Raw genomic sequence first — 23,960 nt, 5'->3', positions numbered from 1 at the left:
GAAAATGTTCAAAAATCTAATAATCAGTTGAGAAAGGCAGAGCACCGAAGGGTGAAAACGGCCACATGGACAGCGTCCGCAGGACACGGCTGCTTACCCACACTGAGAACAAAACCAAATTAAGTCAAGGTCTCGATACAACATAAATTGAAAATGGGTTGCTCCATTGTGTAATTGTCCTTATACAGTCATTATTTCTATTAATATGCATTTCCAACATAAATAAATAAACCTAAAATTCCAGGTGTGGCCCTGGATTATTCCTTTTCCTGCATTTCTACATGCAGACCTGCCTGTCTAACCTCCACAACCTGCTTCCTTCATCCCCGCTACCGCCACCTTGATCTTTGCTGGACCAGGACTCACCAACTGGTCTGCCAGCATCTGCTCTGCTCCTGTAACTGCACTCAGAGATGTTTCAGTGAAATAAGTCAGCTCATGACACACCCCTGGTTACCACCCTTCAGAGGTTTCTCATGGCATTAACAAGCAAAGCCAAACCTTCACCCCTAGACAAAAAGCAGGATCCTGTCCCCACCTGCCCCTTCCCCCACAGGAGCACACCGCTGCCCTCCTTTCAGATCACTGAACACGTGGTGTGCTCCTCTTCCTCAGAACTTCCCGCCCACTCCCCACGTGCCTGGCTTCTTCTCAACTGCCCAGCTCAGCTCAAATGTCACCTCCAGGGATGGACTGCCTCTTGGTGGCCCCGTGTACCCACTGAGCTACTCTGCGTTGCTTTGTGCTTGTTGTTGACAGTCTTCATAGCATGTACCCTAATCTGTACCATCTTGCTTCCGAATTGTTTTCCTGGCTTATCTTCTGCCTCTTTGAATCCTGCCTGTCTCATTCCCTCAGTATCTCATGCCTGACACATAGATGTTCCATATCTGCTGAACAGCAAATTCATCTAAAGATGATAAATATCAAGTGCATGTGATGGTTATAGTTAAACCCTAACTTAGAAAACAAAATGTTTTATCTCCATTCATTCATCTGCCCACCCAACCATTCAATTATTTACGGAGAGCATCTGGTGCCAGGTAGTATGTTGGGACCAGAGAAACCCAAAGGTCTGAGAATTTCTCAAATATTTTATATTCATAAGTGTTTAAAATAGACACCCAGGAAAAAACACTACTATTTAGTATGTTCTCATGTGACCCTAGGAATTTGCTGAAAAGTCTGGAAACCCAGATGAGTAAGAAATTATGTGTCATCACTACACTCCTAAAAACCCGTAAACAGCAGAGAGAGAAAATCAGTGTTTTCCACCTGCGTTCCAGATCTCTAAACCTAAGCGTCACCTCTTCACACTGTGGACCGATGGTACGGAATGACATTCATCTCCCCGAGGGGCTGTTCAATGCGCAGGCCATTGAAGTGAGACCAGGACCCGGCACAACTGATAGCTTTGGAACGGACTGCGATTAGCACACCCAAATACACAATACCACTCTTCAAACCCTTTTAGAACTCAGCGTCTGGCCCTCCTTGCAGTCCAGACTCTTCTGAGAGGCATCCATGAACAAAATTAGCAAGCTCAAGACAATTCCAGTGCATTCATCGGACCCACTGTCTGACGAATACCTCCACCCGTCGAGTGGAGGTGTCCCTGGCACAGCTGTGTGCAGCTACAGCTGTGGGCTCAGCTGGTCTCGGGGCAGGAACCAGCGGCAAATCCTCTTAGCTGCTCGCTGTTACCCACACATTTCAGAGTGTCTGGTATGGGCTCTGTGCCAGCACAGCGAGAACTCTGAGAAAGCCAGACAGTACCTGTCATAGTTACCGTTTAATCATCATTGCCAATCCTTGGCACATAGTAGGTATTTAATAAATGCCCACTAGATAAATTATTCCCATTGTTCAAAGCTAGGACCTGTGAGAATGACGGAAGAACTCATAAATACAGGAACTGTCAGGAAGGTAGGATTCCTGACCAAACCAGAACACAGCCCACGCTGCCACCCTGAGTCTCGCTCACCTGGCCAAAAAGGACCACCGCCCCTTCTTCAACAATGATGGCTGATGCTTTGTGGAAAATTTTTCCCCATTAAGCCTTTTATTCGCATTTTATTTGGGACAACACGGTCACACAGCCTATAATTTAATAGACGAAACTGACAAATACAGATTTACGGCTATTTCCCTCACAGTATGTTACACTCATAACTTCTTGCAAAAGGCCTCAGGACACCGGAAAATCCCTTTTACAAAGCAAGCAACAACTAAAAGGCAGTAGCAAAGAGCTGAACTTTAGGGAGAAAACTTATACACTGCCTTTGTGTCAGAGCCAGCCTGGAGGAGAGGCTGACTGCCCCATGGCCTAGGAAAACCCAAAGAGACCAACGCGGGAAGGCAGGCGGAACCCACCCTTCCTGATACAAGCCAAAGCCAGGCTGCAGTTGCAGTTAAAAAAGAAAGGAAAGGCTAGTGGGCTGCCTCCCCCTCCGCCTTCTCCCGCCTAGAGCAATAATGAAGATTCACAGCCGACACATTAATTAGGGAAGCACAGACGTGTCTGGTTGCAATATTGGTTCTGGAAACAGATAACAGACAGGAAAGGAACACATCCCCTGGGCACCCAGCACAGGGTTGTGTGCGATGTTTAAAACATGTTTTTCTTTCTTTCTTTTTTTAAAACAAGACTTCTTTTTTTCAATACCGAAAGCAAGCATGTGGATAAGTTGGCTGCTTTTCTACATTTTGGGAATTTGAGGCATTTTCTCACATGGAAGTCACACTGATATTCTAAATCATGTAATACAAATTATTTGAAACTGTAGCACTTCTACACCAAAGCACATTGCTTTTAATACAAGAACTGGTTTACCCAGATCCCACAATTACTTCTCACTCCTAGCCGACAAGAAGACATAAACGTGATTCACCAGAGGACACGTGAGACAAATGCACTCATTTGCTCAAATCCTTTCACACTGGCCACAACACAACTGCCCTGTGCAGCCCATGTGAAGAGGCCACTACTGACCAGCTTCCTGCTGCGCGGGCAAATTGGAAGTAAAAGACTGCTAACCTGTCCTCCCATTTTATACAATCTTCGCCCTCCTCCGGGGAGGTGGAGTGACCCCCTCCTTATCTCTCCCGGCCTCCCTGCCCAGGCACCTCCCTAAGCGGTGACTCGGAGAAGGGAGAGGGCCGCCTTTGTCCCGCGCGTCTCCCGGGCCGCCTCGCTGTCCCCGAAAGCCAGCTCGGGCTCCAACCCAGCTCGCTACTAGTGCTGGCACCTGCAGACAAAGGCGTACCGCCCCCTCCCCACGTCCGTCCCTCACCTTCGCCCGCCAGGGCTGGGCGGGGATGCCGCCTTCGGCGCAGCAGAGGCCGAGGGTGCCGGACCCACTAGCCTGGAGCTTTCGCTCACACCAGCAGCAGCGCGTTCCCTCGGTCTCAAGTTGAAGCGAGTGGCGTCAGCTCCTCCCACAGTCCCACCCGCCCGAGCTCCACTCCCGCCACCGCCCCCACCCATTGGCTGCTGGAGAGGCGCGTGGCCGCCACCCCGCCCACTCCCCCATGCCCCGCCCCTCCCACCAGGTGGCCCCGCCAGGTGGCCCCGCCAGGTGCTGCCAGTTGCCTGCGGCTCGACCCAGGGCGAGAGAAGGGTGGAATACCCGCACCACCAACATACATTTTCCTTTCTGGACTCCCAGGACTTGGGAAGTTCATTCTAATTCCACCGAATCTTTTTGGAAAGCTGACTTCCCGGGCCTGGGCTTCTGGTTTCTAATACGACCATCCCTAACCTGTGCGGGGGTGGAGAGGTAGGGAAGACAGGGGAGGGGGTTCTGCGACCGCGGCCCGAAAGCTGCTGCGATGCCACGGAAAAGCAGAAGTAAACCATAGTTTTCTTAAGCAGGCAGCAAGTTTTGAACTGAGCTGAAAGGTATTTCTCATAGATTCCCTGCCAATTTACATGACGCCCTTAATAGTAGCTCGCTCCTACACACCTTTCTAATCACTGCTTCTCTAAGGCACCTCGTGTTTACCCTGATCTGAAGCCAAGATGACAATGGCATCCCAACACTGTCATCCGACCCCGAGAACTCATATACATGGAAGCAGCAAAGCGTCCAGTCGGCTAAGCGACAGCATTTAAATGAGTGCTGGTCAGCCATTGGCCAAAATAGAGTTTGAAAGGAAAATCCAAGGTCTCTGACTATATTCTGTGTGTGTGTACTGAATGTACTTCCTCTTTCTAATTGTTTCTGGGCAGGAGTAAGTTATATGATGGAACAATTAACAAAGTGAAAATGCAACAGGCAGGGGACATCAGCCACGTTTTCTGCCACATTCAACGTCCCATACACTCCTTTTATGAAGGAGCAAACAGAAAAATCGAAACATACACGCAAAATCAAGGGTGTATGTAACTAGGAGGTCTTGTCTGGGTTTAGTAAAACATATCACAGGTGTACTGGAAACTTTTTAATGTTCCTATTTTAAAGAGGATTAGATGTCTATTCGTTTGTTCAACACCTATTAAGCTCTGTGCTGACAATTTTATATTAGGCTTTTCTAGTCAATGGCTGTCTTTCAAAAGAGGAACATGGTTTACTTCACGGTGTATCTGAATCCACAACCAATAACACTGCAGCTCTTTAGAAGAGTTTTGTACAGTGAACTGCTCTGGCAACCACGAACGTTTGGACCACAGCCCAGACTGGAAGTGGGGGTGGGGTGGGATTTGAGGCTTGGGGTTCAGTAGCCAGAACAGACATCACCAAGTTTGGAGGCATGGACCAATTTCACCTGTCATGCCTTCAGATGCTGCCCTTCCTTCCTTACACGGAATTCTAGTCAGTTTGGTTGTCTGATTCTCTGCCTGCAGCAGAGTAGAAGCAACACATCAGATGGGGCTGCCAGATGCCCACAGGGGACAGCACAGTGTGGACAGCTGAGGGTCTGCTAGGCAGGCCAGCATGTAAGTCCCACCAGCTCTGCCTCAAACTGCTCTCTTAAAGCTGTCCCCCCTTACCCTCCACTGCCACCATGCCAGATCTAGCTGCCATGTTCGAGATGGCTGCAGCGGTCTTTTAACAGTCACTCCATGGTGACTGTCCCACTCTTGTCCCAGGCTGGCTGGTCTCACAGCCACACACGTGTCCCTTTAAAAACACATATCACAAATCTGAGCTTCATGCTCCTGCTTTAAAACTCTATATGGCTTTGCATCGACTGGAGATAACAGTTCATCATCATATTCAGGGTCTCCGAGACCACCTGGGATCTGGTTCCTATTTTTTTTCTCTACTCAATGTTGCGACCACATTTACTCCTCTTTCTCTGTGCTCCAGCCCCATCTTTTTCCAACCTCTGGGCCTTCCCACCAACTGTTTCGTCCTCAAATGCTCTTCACAGCACTGCTCAGCTGGCTAACTCCTCTCAACCATGACCTCAGTCCAACCTTAGGAAAACCATCCTAACTGGTAGAACTGCCCATCCCATCCCCCAGCACCCAGCATCCCAGACTTTCTTTATAGGTCTTGTCCCCTTCACTTTATCATGAGTTTTATAAACTTCTGGTAGTGTCTGGTAAGGAATTCAACCTTGACCAGAGAGAGGTTTGGCCTTTCCACCGGGAGGTGATCTCTAAGACCAAGGAATGTCATACCTGATACAAGTGTTTTTGTTTGCCTGGGGGTCTTAGGTCACACTAGATAGTGTAACAATGTGATCCAGGGGAAGGGCTTTGGGTCACTTGGCATCAGTTTCACTTCCGGAGGCGCTCGAGACGGAGCTCAGCCCCGTGGGTGGTCAGCGACGCCTTCGCAATGGAGCCCTAATCAAAACTCCGGACACCAGGGCTCAGGCGAGCTTCCCGGGTTGGCCCTACTCCAGGCATATTGTCACATGTCAATACTGGGAAAGTCAGGCTGCCCATGACCCATGGGGAGGGCAGCTCTATGTTTGGAAAATCTATGTTTGGAACTTTCCTGGGCTCTGCCCTAGGTTCCTCTTCCCTTAGCTGACTTTAATCCCTGTCCTTCAGCTGTGACAAATCATGCGACTGTGAGTGAAACAGCCCGCAATGAGTTCTGTGAGTCCCTCTAGTAAACTGTAGAACCCAAGTGGTCTTGTGGACTTTTCCCCAGTGTATTTTCAGCAGCACGCACATTCCAAATGTAATAAATTCAATTTTTTCTATAGGTACTTTTAAAATGAGCTTGAATGCAATCAGCACATAATGCCTTTACAATGTCAAGAATAAATCTCCCTTTTGCAAACTCCAACTTCTGAGTCAAGGTCCAGATCAAATGTCACCTCCTCCGTGAAGCTTTCCCCTGCTCTCCAGGGCCCGTCATTTCTGGCTTTGCACTTCTCTGGCTTATGGCTTGTGTTTAGAGCAGTCGGCGGTATTGAAACATCTGTTTTTGTGAAGGACCTTGGTTAGATGAACTCTGAATCCTAGCATTAGGCACAGTGCTTATACACAATAAGTCCACAAAAGGTGTTTGCAAAAGGAAGACAATGAAAAAAAAAGGTTTAGTTTATAGAAAGATAGGTTCAGTTATGTGCAAAATTCTGGTAAATATTACAGTGCATTCCCTGAAAAATAAGGTAGCTGTAACTGAGTGCTATAATGGTATTCTATTCTATTATTTTTCTCTTTCTAACAATAAAAATGTTCCTTAAAATTATTATCCACTTTAAAATAAAAATATGACACGCTTTAAATAAAAATATGGAAGCAGATCATCAAATTTTAAAAAATCATCTGACTCCCTAATTAGAATAAAATATTACAGTTTATTTACATACTACACTAAGAAAATGAAAAACCCCAACCACTAATCTTTCTTTCTTCTGTACAAACCTAATTAAAAATTTGACCAGCATACCAATAACCTATGATGCTCCCAAGAAGCACAGAAAAAAATCAATGTTATTTCCTTTAGACCAGCATTTAAACTAGATGATAACTGCTCTAACGTGTAACAGCCATAATCCAATTTCAATTTATTTGATGAGATGAGTGTAAACACTAAACAAGAAAGTCACAGGATTGTCATAACAATATGCACCCTGTTAACTCATCGTAGAGCAGAGCATCTGAATCTGCTCCTAGGAAACACGCCGCCAGAAATACATATAAATACGACTTGAACTACCCTTAACCAGCAACCACAAATATCTCTATATTGCTTTACCCAAAGGTAAAAGCAGCTTTGAACTCAGAGGCCACTTGAAACTCTCCCTGAACTTAGCATGAGAAAACCCCTGAAGGGTTCCTTCAGTATTTGGGATTGTGTTTAAACATCCCTTTGCGTCCCACTGCAGCATCACTGAGGGATCCGCGGTTCCCACATTACCGTGTGCACAACCATCGTTCCAGTGAACTTGCCAGGGCCTTACCCCCAGAGTGTAACTCAATCAGGAGGTTTGGAGTAACCCCCTGCTCTTTGCACAGAAGCACTGCCCCTTCGGACTCAAAGGACTGAGAGGCAGGTGGCCCGTTGGCTGTCCTCGTGGAAGAGAACTGGTACTCTGTGCAGGTGAAGGAAGTCAAATGACACAGATACAGAACCCGGACAGCATGATGCGCTAGGCCTGCCGGTGTCCCCTGACTAGACTCAAAGTCCTTGAAGTTCAACTGTTCTTTATTGGCGTTTGGATATTTATGGACCAGCTCAGCTTCATACATACATTTATATTTATTAATAAGTACAATAATAAATAAATTAACTTCATTCTTAGCAAAGTGGCATGCACTCACACTCATTCATGGACATCAGAATTCACCAGGGGAACATTTCTGAGGGTTACATGTTATCCTTACAAAGTTACCAACAGGGCAGGACCCTGGCCTAGATCAGCATTTTTCAATATTCAACGTGCAAATGCATCCTCTGGGGACGGTTAAAATGCTGATTCTGATTCTAGGTCTGGGGTGGGTGGGGCCTGCATTCCTAAAAAGCCCCCAGGTGATGCTGATGCTCTAGTCCAGAGATGTCACTCTGAGTAGCAAGAACCCAAATGCAGATGAGCCAAACAATGGACACAAAGATAAATATGCAGTTGAAAACAATTCAGGCTCAGATACCCAACGAACCAGGACAACAAAGGCCAGGGAGCTAAGGACCATGAGTAAGGTTCCCCCACCTTATTTTATCCCCCGGTTTATTTCAAAGGACTGCGTACCTGATGGCTGCTCTTAAAGGAATCCATAACACTCACTTCTTAAAGAAACCCGTGGCCCGCAAAGGGGATCAGACAGCAGGAGCCCCGCCTGCACCCACACGAGGGTGCAACTTTATTCTAAAAGACCTCCATATTTTGCAAGGGCTGGTTCATATTTTGTGAACCAAAGGGTCACCAGTTTGAATCCCAGTCAGGGCACATGCCTGGGTTGCGGGCCAGGTCCCCAGTATGGTGTGCAGGAGAGGCAGCCGAGGCAACCCCACACTGATAGTTCTCTTCTTCTCTACCCCTCTCTCTAAAAATGAATAAATAAAATCTTTTTAAAAATCAGTAAGATTTTTGTTATAAGTAAATAAATAAAAGACCTCCATATTTCACTACAGTATCTCTCTAATTCAGTTCTATCAAAATATTTGAAAAAGAAATTCTCCTCCCCACTGGCCTGGAGTCACCCTGTTCTGCCCTATAAAATGCAAGGGCTATTAATTATAAACGTGTGCGACACAAATCATTGTAAGTGGAAGATATTTCTAAGCCCTAGACAGGGGCACAGCTTATTTTCTCCGTGCAATATTTAGCAGACACAGCCTCCCACCAGACCAAACACGGCAGGCAATTCTCCGGCATTCCCTACACTATGAAGAGGTTAGATTTGCCCTCCTCCCCACACCACACCCCTGTTCTCCACTGTCAGGTGGTGGGAAGTGCGGATAAATCATCACCTGCTGGGATTCCGAACCCTAACAGAGCCAGCGCAGCAGTCAGTTCCCAAAGGGCATCCCCTGGACCATTTCTCTCGTCAAAGCCCTGGCCTGCTGTCTCTGGAAAGCAGAATTACAGGCAGGTGTAATGGGGTACAGGGTGAGGGGTGCCTGGGAGTACAGGAGAAAGCCCACACAGCCCACAGTTTGGGGGGTGGGAGGAGTGACAATAAACCTTAAGATATTTTTCATAACAAAGGCTAGTTTAATAGCAGTGTTACCACCTCAGGGCAAGGTGGGTGTGACTTTATGGGCAATCCTGCCTCTGATGTAGCCAGGGGAGGTGGTGCCCCCTGGATCACTCAGTCGCTCTTGTATGTAAACGATACAGGAGAACTGGCAAATGTAGCTCATTGTGGGAGGAGTCAGAGACGAGGTCATGTAGGAAGTTCTGGGTCAGGATTAAAACTAAGGGGGCAGCCACAAGGAACTGGGCCGTGCATCTTGGAAGGCAGTAGAAGAGCCATGTGCGAGGGAGAAGCAAGGAAGCAACTGTGTAGTTTGTAGTCAGGATCCGGCCACGCGGCCTTGTGCGGTGAGGAAGGAGACAGTTTGCTGCTCCGACTGTGCCTGCTCTGCGGGCTCCCAAGACTCTCCCTGGCGAGACGCTGACCTGCTGCCTTGCAAACCCAGACTCTCTCTGGACTCCTGGGTCTTACGTCTTTCCTGAACTTCACCCTGATCCAGTGCACCAGGACACATGGTTTTCTGGACTGTTTACACAGAGGCTGATGACAACATACCCCAGTTCCTGAAGGAGAGAGCTCTTGCCGGAGGATGGCGGCTCTGCTACCTGCCAGAGGGACCGCAGCACTGCTTGCGCAGCTGGATTATGATGGGAACATGAGGAACCACTGGGTTTGCTTTTGACTTGTAGGCTTCTGGGGAACAAGGGAAGTGCCGGGTCTCATGGGAAAGGAGGGCTCCGAGCATAAGTGCTCTGCGCCCCTCCAAGGCTGCAATATTGTAAATGAAGACCTGCTCCTTCCAGTGCGGATTGTTGGGGTGCGCACCAAGGTGCCACGTGAACGGGCCCCCATCTGCTCAGTTACACGGGGGCACTGAAAGCCCAAGGCAGACAGAGCCAGGCCGTCCCCATGCCCACCCAGGGACAAAAATAAAGGGCCGGAAGAAATGCCTGCTGTCTGGCAATGTCTGTGATTAAAATTAGAGAAACTAATTTTGTTTCTGTTTTTGTTTTAGACACTGAAGCCTACGTTGAAACTGAATCCACTGAAAAGGTAGAGGCAGGGGTAGGAGGGTGGGCCTGGTGGAGAGAAGCCAAGAGAAATCCTTGGACAAAACTGTATTTTCCCTCACCTCTAGCCCACCCCTGATTTAGGTTCTGTCCCTCTAGTTTTTGTCTTTTCCCAACTGTCATGTAAATGGAATCATAGAGTATATAGTTTTTTGAACTTTGTGTCTTTCACTTAGCAGAACTGTTGAGTGTATCAGTAGCTCATCCCTTTTTATCACTGAGCATACCATTGTGTGCATGGACCGTGTTTTGCTTCCCATCTACCAGGATGGACATGCATGTTGTTACCACTTCTGGGCAAATATGAATAATGCCAAGAAGAAGAAAACAAACAACTCAATTCTAAAAACGGGCAGCAAATTTAAACAGACACTTTGCCCAAGAAGAGAATATGGTTTTCCTAAGCCCATGCAAGATGCTTAATAGCATTATTAGTTAGAAAAATGCAGATTAAAACTGCTATGAGTTACCACACAGCAGTTACACGTGAGTTACACGTTTTAGAATGCTGATAAAAACAACAAAATCCAACAAACAAAGAAACAAAAACTCGGCAACACCAAGCGCTGGTGAGGATGCCAAGCAACTGGAACTCTCACACTGTTGGTGGGAACGTCCAATACGGCAGCTACTGCAAAAAGTGGTTTGGGGGTTTCTCATAAGTTAAACAGACCAGCACCATTTAACCCGGCAACCTCACTCCTGGCTATTTACCCCAAAGGAGTGAAAACTTATGTTCACACAAGAGCCTGTATGTGAATGTTTACAGAAACTTTTTCACAGTTCATGATTAACTTTCCTTTTCAGATGTGGAGGCAACTGTCTTTTAATGGGTTTCCTAAAAATCCTTTGGTTTAGTTCAGTTTTCCAAGGTTCACAGACCTGAGAATGTCAAAGATTTTTTTAAAAAATCAAGAAGTTACAAAATAGAACCACGGAGTTTCTTGGTGGTCACAGACCTCCATTCTTACAAGCTTGCTGTTGAGGCTGAATCCCAAAGGAGAGCTAACCCTGTTATTGCCACTTACAGCACCAGGAAGCATAAAAAGAAACAAGCTGGAGTTCTGACCCTTAATTTAACCTTGACTCCCCCCTTCTCCCCACTTTGCCTTCCGTAATCCACTTAGAAGCCTCATCCCCCAAAGGGATATTAGCTACACCAGGGGGCTATGGAAAGTAAGGCAGATAAAATTTGCCAGCACTTTGATCCTTCAGGGTTGAGTTTAAATAAAAGCATCATTTATAGTGGCTAGTATTTGTTTTACCTTCATGCTCAGCGGGAAGCCCCGAAGGACAGTGGCATTTTGGATGACCTGCGGTACATCTAGTGTGGCTGCCCCTGTTCCTACAAACAAAGCCCAGCTGTAGCACACATGTAGCCATTCATTCATCTTGCCCAGGGCTGCTTTTGCCTTCCACTGGCCGAGCTGAGTATTTAACACCGAGACAGCGACCCACAAAACCTAAAATATTTATAGCCTGGCCTTTCACAGGAAAAGTCTGCTGACTCTTGATCTCACAAAACGGCGCCTGAGTCGTTCAATTAATATGAACTCTTAGTGTGCTGTCTGTGTAGCGCTGTACAGCTGCTGGTTACTAACATTTCTGTAGTATATTCTTCATCTTCAGACACAACAATTCTGTATCTTCCGTTTGTATTCCGTTTGTATACAAACGTCTATTCCTATCTATCATCTCCTTACACCAAGAGCCCTATTAAGGTGATAATTATTATTATTACCATGTCCTTTCATAGAGAAAATAGCTCAAAGAGAATGAATGCATTTATAAGAGGCGAAGCCAGAACTTGAACCCATTTCATTCTTCATATCTTCTCTGATCACAAATAAATAAAACAAATAAACAGAAAATAAAATATAGCACACACTTAGTGGACACTCTAAAATCAACTTGGATTTACCTCTGCCTAAATGCCCTGCTGGGCTCATTCAATCAAAATCAGTTCCACACAAAGTTCACCTATAAAACCATGTCCCCACCTGCCCTTGTTTCTGGCACCTGGGGACTGCTTCACCTACAAAACAATGTTTCTTTGTTACAAACTGCAGTCCTTTCATATTGCTAATTATACTAATTAATTATAAGAGTTGATTCAGGTTTTATCAGAGTTAAAGCTTAGGCAATTTCTGGGTCCCTCTTTAGGAAAGAGAATACAAAGATATCTTCCTTTTGCAAATTTTACAAAAACCACATGAACTTATCGGTAGGCCCCCTCCCAGAGCCTGGAAGGGGCCCTAAGTTGACGCTTCATTGTCGTAATAGTAAATCCTCCTCTGTGCATTGCCTTTCTGCCTTACAGAAGGGAAGCTCAAGTATTCCAAATAGATTTTCTAGGAGAGTGGAGCCTTTTGGCTAAACAGAATGATTATTTACATCTGCCACCCTCACTGCTTTCTCTTAACATTAAAAGGCTGAAAACATTCATGCTTATTCTTGGCAAACTGTTTCCTCAGCCTAAAGCAGTGGTGTTCAAAGTATGGTCCGCAGAGAAAAGTAGCCTCACTTGGGAACGTGCTAGAAACGCAAGTTCTCGGCCCTACCCAGGGGACCCGCCCGGCTGTGCTCCATAAAGCCCTGCCGCTGTGCTGATGTGTGCTCAAGACGGAGCGTCGCCGGCTGCCAGACCACCAATTCCACCGTCTCCACGCGTGTAAACGCATGTTTGGGAAAATGAGGGGAAACTGTCATTTAAGCAAGTTCTATGCTTTCTCTTTCTGAACACAACAATCAATTTAAACAGTAAGCCATCCCATTTTTAGAATTTCAGAAACACAGGACAGAGGCGAGATGCATCGGAATCAGCCAGGAGGAGAGAAGTGAATGCTCACAGCCTGAAGTCTAGGGGATGACTTCAGAGTGTGCTGACGATAAATTCAACAAATCCATGACTTATTGAGGAGAAAATGCATATTTAAACACTCCTGATATAGTTAGAAGACTGACTTAGTCATTTTGAATGCTGAATCATCTTAGAAATTGAAGGAACACCCAGCAAAAATGCTAAATTATTTACCTGAAGTAAAATACCTTATTTTCAAAGAGCGGTGGGGTGGATCAAATCGGGCCTTTTAAACACCAAAGAGTCATTTTATCAGTTTAGCCACCACAGACCTCTTATTTTAACACACTGTAAATTCAGATTAATTAAGAGTTGAAGATCCCAGCCCGGCCCTGTCTGGGTAGCTCAGTTGGTTAGCGCTCTGTGCCACTATGCCAGTATGCCAATACACCAAGGTTGTGAGTTCGACCCCCCAGTCAGGCCAGGACACACACAAGAATCAACCAACGAATGTGTAAGTAAGTAGAGCAAAAAATAGATGTCTCTCTTCCTCTCTCTGTCTCTTCCCCTCCCCTCTTCCTCTTACTCTCTAACAATCAATAGAAAACACCTTAAAAATTTATTAAAAATAAAATACTGGCCCATCCAAATACTAGAAGGAGAGATTCAGTGACACAGTGTTTGTGCTGGGGTCTGCCACCTGCCAGCTGTGGGTCCCGGTTCACTCACTCCACCTCCTGAGTCTCAGGGTGCTTCAGAGTTTCCTCCGAAGTACATGACATGATAACAATGGTAACAGCAACTACACAGCGACAGTACTGCCTACCTAATCTTTATCAGCCAAGGCACAATAAGGGGGAAAAACCTGCTGTAAATGTTTGAAATGGGGAATTTAGTGGAATTGGTGACATGGGTAACGGAAGAGTCAAAAAGCAAATAGAAGATAGTAAGGTACAAGGCTTAGCAACAGCAGGAAGCAACCTACCACCCTCAGGCTGAAGGGCCCAAAGAAGGTGGTAGAACCTGAGTCCTGGGGTCAAGGTCAAGATCACCCAGAGGAGCCACAGCCAGGAGGCTCTGGGAGGGGAGAGGAACCCTGGCTTCCACATGCTTCTTCCACCCTCCAGTGCCTCCCAGTGGCCCAATCCAGGCAGAGCCTAGAAACACAGCCTGCGGGGGTCAGAAGTCAGCAGGGAGGCCTGGGCGTGGCTTTGTGCCAGCCACGGTTCTCAGCTCCTCGCAAGAGCACCCACTTACTCCTCAGCAGTGGGGAATGCTGTTATCTGAGGTACGGCATGGTTCCATCACTTGCCCGAGAACACATACATAGTGAGAGGCAGGGCTGGAATTCTAAACTTAAAAAAATCAATTTTCTTTCTTCCAGAGGTAGAGCAAAGAGAAGCATAACGCCTCACTGTTACAAGCCCCGTGTGCCTGCTGTCAGACGACCCAAACGCTTTCCATATTTAATCCTGGAAACACTGCAGCCCGAACGAATGGACAAACCGTGGACCGGTGCCCCTGGTCCTTCTGAACCAAGTGGCTACAGACATGCAGGCAGCGGCTGCAGATGTGGAACCCTCAGCTTCGCGGCTGGGCCATAAACATGGGCTTCCCCTTTGCAACCACAGTCTGAGTTTTCTAGGCAAACGATTCTCTCCTTCCTTTCTTCCTTTAGTAGATATTAATTCAAGACACTACTGAATTTCAGCTATGATGGTATTGAGAGTATTCAATACCTGACTTTCCCCCCAGTTTTTACTGTCCCTGTATAAAAGTTATTGTTAAACGATGACTCTGGTGGCAACCTGAGTGTGTAAGGACCTAGACGAAGTGCATTTGGATAGTCACTTGGTCAACAGTCACTCTGTGTCACGCCCACGCCCCTCTGTCCCTTGTCCATGGTGGACGCGGCTGACAGATCACAGAGCTCCTGGTCAAGCCTGGCTCGGGCTCGTGGCGCCTTTCAGCCCAGCACGTCAGGCCCTCAATGTCATAAGGTCGGAGGTGGCGAGTGACCCACACACTCTCCTTGCACCAGGATAAAAATGTCCTGAACTTAAGGCAGGTGTCTGCAGGGACGGCTTTATAAACAGCATAGGCCAGAAATTTTGACTCTGAAGTCAGACGGTGAATGTATGTGAACTCCCAAAAACTTCTGGCTTTGTTTCTGGATTTATTCCTTTGTACTAATTTCCCTGACAATTATATAGTTGTTTACTTTTCTTCATAGGCCTAATGCTATGAAGGCTTATTACCTATGGCATTTATTACTAAGTAGTATGTAGTAAATACTAATCTTACTGGAATTTATGTGTACTTGTATAGGTTCTGTGTACTACTTTAGAAGTGGAAAAATATGAGGTCACCGCACCATGCATATGTCTGTCTCTTAAAAGGAACAAAGAGCCAGTGAACATGCATGATACCACCTTCAAGTTTCAATGGCTAGGAGAAAAAACATCCAAGTGTCTAAAAATGTACAATAGCAAATCCTGTTATACATCATTCTGGAGGAAGACATCATTCTCTTGTAGTAAACTGCTCACCCATGAAATGGAATAACCCTTCTAGGAAAGGATGATTAATTATTTAATAAACATCATGCATTTTCAACTTCACTGAGAAAAATAAATGGGCGGAGGAATCTCACTGGGAGGCATCTTCTTCCTCCAGCCCACTCTGCCCGGGGCTGGGTGAAGAGGACAGACGGACAGCCCAGCGCACAGGGCAGCGGGGGTGGGGTTCTCTGCCAGGTGCCCCTGCCAGGCCCTCTCTCATTTCTCATCTCACACCAGGCTGCATGTGGGTTCTGAGCCTGGAAGGGGTTGGGGGGTAGGGGATCCGGGTGGGTTGAGCCAGCTCTAATCCTGGCACTGCATGTTCTTGTAAGAAAAAAGGGCCTTTTTTCTTACAGACATGGCAATGTCTTTCTTTGCAGATATTGCAGATGTGATCAAGCTGACAAGCCTGATGTGGATATTTTCCTGATAACCTGGCTGGGCTCACAGTCCAATCACAAATGTCCCCGTAAAGGAGAGGCGAAGGGAGGTAGCCACGGACACAGGACACAGGGACTGGAGGGGTGTGGCCACAGTCCGAGAAGGCCGGCAGCCTCCGGAAGCTGGCAGAGTCAAGGGACAGGCTCTTCCCTGGGGCCTCCAGCGGGTGTGGGCCCTGCCAACACCTCGACATTGGCCGGGTGCAGCCGATGCGGGACTTCTGGCTCCAGACTATGAGAGAATGCAGTCTGTGCTCATATGTTACAGCAGCCACACGAAACCAACACACTGGCCCTGGCAGTGTAGCTCAGTGGACTGAATGCAGGCTGCGAACCAAAGGGTCACCAGTTCGATTCCCAGTCAGGGCACATGCCTGGGTTGCAGGCCAGGTAACCCGTGAGGGCCACATGAGAGACAACCACACATCGATGTTTCTTTCCCTCTCTTTTTCCCTCCCTTCCCCTCTCTCTAAAAATAAATAAAATAAAATAAAAACTTTAAAGAAAAAGTTGCACCCATTAAAAAAAACAAACTAACACACTGACCGGCTGAATACAAGTTGAGGGATGTGTCTGTGTGGCCCCTCGGCTTCACTGAGATCCGGTTACCAGGAGCTGTGCCCCCATCCTGGGCAAGGGCTTTCGACTCTCTTTCTGAAACCTCCTTCTCCCTTCCCCTGTGTGAGTCTCAGCACAAGAAAAAGTGAACAACGAGAAGGGTCAGAAAAGCACTGGTCTGGGATTTAGAATTCATGGTTTCAGGCAGACAGAGATCAATCCCTCTTTTTGTTGCAACACCAAGCAAGTCATGTGAAAGCTCTAGGTCTCTCCTTCCTGGTCTGTAAAAGGCATCACCATCATCATCATCAAGGAGACAGTGTGCGCAGACCTCAGTAAACTATAAAGCACTAAAACATGGAAAGAGTTGGATTATTCTCCCTTCATTCCCTTCTTAATATAATCAGAAGCATGTTAAGCACCTAATATTAAGGATACCATCATGCTAAGTCACATACAAGGAAGAATAAGACATGGCCATGGCTGTCAAGGAATTTATTGTCTTATTAGGGAGACATACGCAGCTACAACGCTTAGTAACAACACAAGGTTGAAAAGATTAAGTTCCAATAAGATCTATGTGACTACAGAGATAGAAAAAGATTGCAGGGCACTGCGTGGTCAGAACATCTGCCCCCCTTCCTAGGGGAAGAGTATGTTTCCCCAACCTCTGAAGTCAGGGTTGTTCACGCAACTTGCTTTGGCCAACGAAATGTGAGCAAAAGTAGTGGGCGGCATCTCCAGGCAGAAGTTTTAAGAGTCAGCACATCTTTTGTCCTGACACCGTGGCTGGCAGTACTCTAGTCTCAACAGAGACTGTCTCACCGGCTTTGGATGCAGAATGAGGACAACTACGACAAGGGGCAGTGCCTCCGGCCAACCTTCCATGGAGAGTTAGCACAATGAGAGGTGTTTTAAGCTATGGAGCCTTTGGTTGTTACTACAGCAGAACCTAGCCAGTGCTGACTGATACAAATGGCGATAGAAAGGGTAACAGAAGAGGTGGGACCTCGATGAAGCCATAGTGACACATAACACTTGTGGAGGGGTGAAGTTCTGTTACAAATCGCTTCATGGACTCGAGGACTTGTGTGATTATTTACTATTCCACTTCGCACCTCCTGCGAGGGTGGGCCCCAGGAGGTTCTTGTTCACAGCTACATCCTTGGTACCAAGCACAGGGACTGCTGACACCTGACGGGAACTTGAATTCGTGGGTGTCTAATAAATTCCCAGGAAGGTAGATGGGGCCATCCAACAGAGAAAGAAGGAAGGAGAAGAGAAATTCCACAGCTTGACACCTCACGTCTGGAATAAGGACGACGTGGCACTGGGCGTGAAAGGCCAACGCGACAGACCACTTGAAAATACACAAGCACAACCAAGGTTCGATTATACTAATAAAGCTTGTAAAAAAATCTGGTGCCCCTTCTGGGTGATGACAGCCATTTCTATTCTCCTCGTGTCCGGATTAATACGGTTACTTGGTGTCATCTGTCCTAACGCATGGTCCCAGGCCTAAGAGATCGATGAACAGCGTTCCGATGGAAAGTGAGCCAGGGTTTAGAGACTTAAGATATAGACCACCTTCTTTTCTTTTAAAGCAGCGCTCTAATTTGTATGGTACAGACTTCTAGACCTTAACTTTAATCAAACAAAATTTTCCCTCCCTTTATTTTCACCCCCTGCCTCAGTGAATTTAATAAATATGATTAAGGTTTCTCTTTCTTAATAAATATCTCCCATAGTGGCTCTTATGTCAATAAAAAAGATAAAGCAACTCTTGAGCTAGAAGGTACATAGAGATAAATCAAAACATTTCCTTTAGGTAAGAAAGGGGCAGAGATAATTATTCCAGGCTGCAGAATTTGTGGGGGAATATGTTAAGAAAGTCCACACCATCCATTAGATGTTAATGCTTTTAGTAATAGCTGCTTATCTCTGTGATGGGACCCTAGTGGTACATTGGCAAGCAGGACCTTTGAGGCTGAGGTGGCTTCTGTGACACTATTACTAATTCATGTACGATGGCACAGATGTCATTTGGACTGGTCAACAGATATTCATTGATATAGAGACATGTTTTTAATGTTGCTGTTCTTTTAGAGACTCAGAACTTTTACAAAAAACAAAACAAAACAGAACTTTTACAAAAAACAAAAAACAAAACAAAACTCCAGATGCTCCTGTTGCAAGATGTCTAGTATTTCCCACTTACTGAAAAATAGCAAAGTCAGGGGGAAAAAATCTGCGTTTTAAAAACCCTACTGATTAACAAGGCATTACAGCTGCACTGTTTTTTTTTTATTAAAATATATATCCCATTTGCCTCCCAAAAGGATTAAGTGATTTACAATAAAAGGTACACATTCTATCAGGCTATTAAATTAGAAAAGTAAAATTTAAAACCTGATAGAAGTAATTCTGTAAATCAATTAAGTTAAATATTAATTTAAACCACATGCAACCATTTCTGATCCACAAAAACGGCAGTTGTAATCGTTCGATCTAATATCATCCCTGCAATTAGGGATTCGATTTAACTTAAAACTTCCTGGCAAAAAGGGAAACACGATAAACCATGTAATTATCACCGTTAACCAAAATTTTAAAGAGAGAGAATATTCATTGACTGCAATGAAAACTACGCTCACAAGAATACAACACTTTTCACTGAAGGTATGGAGAGAGGGGAGTGCTAGGCAAACGAAAAAGCCTGAAGAGTTGGCTGTGTTACCGTGGAAGTCGGCACAGTTATTGTTCAGAATCCGTACGTCACTGCGCTTCAGACCCTGAAACTCGAGCCTCTGGAAGTGCACCGGCACGAGGCGAACAACGGGGTCTTTGCTCGCACAGTGTGAGTGGAAGGGCTCGGAGCCTTTCATAGCTGAGCCCTGTGTCTGGGGCCCTCTGAGTGCAGGGCGTTGCCATGGTGTTTTCCAAAACTGTTTGACCATGGAATCTGTTTTCTCCCTCTACACAGCAGTTACTAAGCTGGTACAGTGCTCAGCTCATAACTTTCAGGAAAGGTCCACCAAGATCAGTGTTACTCAAACTGTGGCCAGTTGGTAACAAGCAGCATCTAAACCATTAAATAAATAGAGTAGCAAAAATAAAACAAAAAGACCTCAAAGGGCAGGGCACACAGTGAACATAAACATCATGTGACAATTTTGTTGGTTGTACGTGAGTAAAGGAGGCAGAGAGAGAGGAGAGAGGAGGGCGGGAAGGAGACAGTCAGATCACGCCATAAACTGTCCTTCTTATGGGTGAGGACAAAGACTTTGAAAGCCAGTAACGCAGAAAAATAGATGACTAGAAAGAAATGTGGGGTTCACACCATTTTTAAAAAGTCTGATTACTGTCCTTGTAAAATGTATTTTCATGTAAGTGGACACGCACAGAGTCAGCGAGTTAAATAAAACTCCCTTCAACATGATGTGTGTACGACTGCACATGGACACACATACACACAATACTGTGTACAACTGCATGTATACACACATACAATAGTGAATGATTGCACACGCACACACACATACATATGATTGTGTGTGTGTGTTGAATCCATCCTGTTTGAGGTTCTCTGTGATTCTTCAAAGCTTCCTGGTGGCTTGACTATGTGTTTTGGGAGGTTCTGATCTGGCCCTGGTGTCCTGCTGGTTCCCTTCGTCACGAGCTAGATAAATCTGATATGCTACTTGTTGTATTTTTAAAGATTTTATTTATTTTTAGAGAGGGGAAGGGAGTGAGAAAGAGAGGAAGAGAAACATCAGTGTGTAGTTGCCTCTCACGAGGCCCCCACTGGGGGCTTGGCCTGCAACCCGGGCATATTCCCTGACTGGGAATCGAACAGGTAACCCTTTGGTTCAGAGGTCTGCACTCAGTCCACTGAGGCATACCAACCAGGGCTCATTGTATATTTTTAAAATTACATTTTAAAATAGCCTTATTGAAGTGTAATTGACATATAATAAGCTGCATGAATTGAAAACATACGATTTGATAAGTTCTGACCTGTGCACGTACCTGTGAAACTATCACCGTGATCAAGGCAGTGAACGTAACTGTGACGTCTGAAGGTTCCGCTTGGCCCTGCAACCCCTGCCTGTGTCCCTCCGCAGGCGAGCCCTGATCTGCTTCCCATCGGCACAGACCAGTTTACCTCGGGTTTTCTAGAACTTCATATTAGTGAAGTAATACAGTACGCACCCCTTTTGGACGGGAGGGTCTGGCCTCTTCCACTGAGCACGGTTCTTTTGCGAATCAGCTATGTTGTGTATATCAGTAGTTGATGCCTTTTTACTGCTTAGTGGATATCCATTGTATGGATATACCACAGTTTGCTTATTTATTCACCTGCTGATGGATGTCTGAACTGTTTCCAGCTTTGCTCATAACTCACTGCCTATTTGAGCCTGTTTTTAACTTTTTAAAAAGTGTGCTTCGGCCTAAGTCCTAAGGAGGCAGAATCGTTGGGGCTGACTCCTCCCCGAAGGTGGGGAGAGCAAGAGGACCCCGAGTTGTTGACTTGTGCAGCTGACTGGATGGCAGAGCCAGCAGGAGCCGAGTGAGTGAATGAATACACACATGCGGAAGCCAGTGAAAGAACGCACGAATCGGGAGCAGAGGAGAATGTGCAACTTGGAAAATGGGTTAGGTGTGTGGGCTGTTTAAAGACGGCGCTCTCAGTTTTGACCATTTGGAGTTGAACAGATTCCAGCAGGCAGCTGTCTCGAAACTAACAGCAAAGGTGCCTGAGGCCTAGGCTTGCCAAGCAGGGGCCATACACACTATCTCTGACCTCGTGGTGGGCAGGGAGCAGAGAAGCTTCTTTCAAAAGGCAGCTGAAATGGACTGCTGAGTTCTTGGGACTTCGGACGGCTGCTCTGGGTGTAGGAATGACCTGTGCCCTCTTCTCTTTACCCTGATCCCCAACCCAGTTATGTCCAAAGGCAGACACGGTGTGAGGGCCGCTGAGGGGCTGGGGCCAGAGGGAATCGGGTACTTTGAATTTGAATTGAACATCTATTGCACAGTTTTTGTAATCGGAGGACTGACCGGTGCCTCTGTCGGTGCTGTATGTAAAATTCCTCTGAAACTTATGGCAGGATGTCATTGCCTATTTCCTTTGCCTCCTGGTACAGACCTCGTTTCAGTGCCCACGTGGAAATATTTGGTTCTGCTGAGCACAAGAGTGAGACTCACATTTTCCAGGATTTGTTTCCAACAAACGTGCTCTTAGGAGTTCTCCTTCAAAGGGGTGCCTGGAAAGGATTTTGGGGTCAAGAGGCAGGAGCCATGAGTGATTTTCCAGTATCGCAGGGACTCCCAACCTATCATGGCCTGCCACTTCCTGGGCAGGGCAGCTCAGAGCACGGGGCTCAGGCAGATGCATCCTGCCTGAGGGCGGATCTCGGGTGGGCCAGGGTGCTCTGTGCAGGAAGAACGAGCCCTTAGAAATGCAGCTGCAGCCACTCACCGAGAGGGGCAGACTGGGCCAAACAGGGCAGGCGACTAGGCCCAGAGAAGCAATGAGAAGCACAAGACAGTCCCTGCAGAGAGAAAGACAGCTACACCTGGTTGGCCTCGTGGCCACGCCCCCTCCCCAGGGCTCACCAGCCCGCTATCCGAGTCTGCAAGCCCTGGGCTCAGCCGCACCCCAGGCTCCCATAGAGCCTTCACCGTGCACACCTACCCAGCTGCCCCACACAGCGCTTCAAACATCACCTTCCCTTCAGCGTGTTTCTGGTGTCAAACCCTCTCCCACCCCCTCTGGCTCCCCAGACATGTCAGCGGTGCCAGCTGCAGTCTGTCACCAGCTCCATGATCCTTTATTTATAGTCTGAACGATTCTTCTGAGTTCAGACAGACTTCCTCTTTCCATTTTAAATGAACTATTTGGCTCATTTATTTCCATTTGGCCCCAAGTCTGATCTGGTATTTCCGTCCTCTGGCTGCTGAGACCGTAGTTCTGTTCCCAGGACCTGTGCCCCCAGAAACGAGGTCCTTGCCGGAGGGCCCTGGCTTTCATATCTTAATTCTTGTTCTGCAGTCCCCTCTGCTCTAAATGGCAGTTTGCCAGGGCATCCTTTGGGGGACAGTGTAGAAGAAAAGAATTCCCAGGTGAAGCTACAAGAAAGAAGCCCAGGACACGGGGCCTGCCCCCAAATGTCCGAGCCTGCGGGCAGGTGGGAGGGCAGGGGACGGAACCTGAGTGTCACCCTGCCTCAGGAGTGAGGCCAGCGGGACGCTGGGGACGCGCACGCTGACACGTTTATGGCAGCTGCGGGAAGCCACCTGTGGAACCGAAGTGACTGGGCTGTAAACCCATTACTGGGTCGTTCTCATGAGTTCTCCCTTTTCTCCACTAAAAAATAACTCCTCCAAACACAATTCACTCCAAGGCTTTGACTCACAGCTGTGACACTTAAACACTGAGTCTGACTTAATAAGAGGGTTGGAAAAATGCAAGGGTATTTGGGGCAGGGGGTTGGGGGCTCTAAACAGCAACATCAGCCTTTCCAGAGGCCTCAACCTCGAGACTCACAAGGAACCAATAATGAGTGATTTTTCAGGCATTTAAAGGCAAAGGGAGAACAATGCCAATCCCCCACGTGTTTAAGTTTCTCCCCGTTTTCTACACGTCACGGCGGACCCAGGGCCGGGCGGGGATTCACGAAAGTGCCACTATCTTCATGAAGACAGTGTGACGGGGGACGAGGCACGCGCTCCTGGGACAGCACCAGCACAGGTGTGCAGTCCCTGCAGTGACCCCAATGCAGAGGGAGAGGCTGGGACACTAGGTGTCCCCACCAGGGGCGCATAAAAACTGTACCTCTAAGCAAATGGTGGGATTCCCACCCCAGGGTTCCGGCTGCCCACCCGCTCCAGCTCCCCAGACCAGACACAACGTCCGAGATAAGGCTCCCTGTCCCGCCTGATGTCCTCAGATCCATCCTCCCCACTGACTGACTTGTTGCAGTGATACTGTAATGTGATGAGAAACATATATGTGGGTTTTCAGTCTCAGCAGAGAGGGGAGAAGGGTTTGAGATTTAGCTTATCACCAACAGCCAATGATTTAATCAATCTGCCTACATAATGAAATCTTTATCGAACACCTAATCCAGGGGTGTCAAACTCATTTTCACCGGGGGCCACGTCAGCCTCATGGTTGTCCCCAAAGGGCCAAATGTAATTTGAGGACTGTATCAATGTAACTATTCCTTAGCCAGAGTCAAGGAGCTTGGTGCTGCCACCAGGTAGAAACAAGGTGCCAGGGCAGATAAAACAAGGCGGAGGCTGGATTCGGCCCTGGGGCCTTGCGTTTGCCACCTGTGCCCTAAACAACAAAACCAGGAGAGCTTCTGCTTCAGTGAGCACGTGCAGGCACCAGGCACACCCCAAACTCCTTGGGGACAG

At 47.0% G+C, this 23,960-nt stretch overlaps 1 protein-coding gene across 8 annotated transcripts in view; it reads right to left on the bottom strand.

Moving 5' to 3' along the window:
* Nucleotides 1-23,960, bottom strand: part of APBB2 (amyloid beta precursor protein binding family B member 2) — a 318,379-nt gene that overhangs the window by 34,833 nt on the left and 259,586 nt on the right. The window contains exon 1 of one of the 8 annotated variants that reach the window (XM_053672310.1): nt 3,294-3,413. The exons of the other annotated variants lie outside the window; for them this stretch is intronic. The gene's annotated coding sequence lies outside the window, so the exon portion shown is untranslated. Of the gene's footprint in view, nt 1-3,293; nt 3,414-23,960 lie in introns of those variants that run through there. 8 annotated transcript variants of the gene reach the window in all.

This window comes from Artibeus jamaicensis, unplaced genomic scaffold, assembly GCF_021234435.1.
Source record: "Artibeus jamaicensis isolate MK-2021 breed Jamaican fruit bat unplaced genomic scaffold, CSHL_Jam_final contig_76, whole genome shotgun sequence".
Lineage (NCBI taxonomy): Eukaryota > Metazoa > Chordata > Mammalia > Chiroptera > Phyllostomidae > Artibeus > Artibeus jamaicensis.
This window is presented reverse-complemented; position numbering and strand designations above follow the sequence as displayed.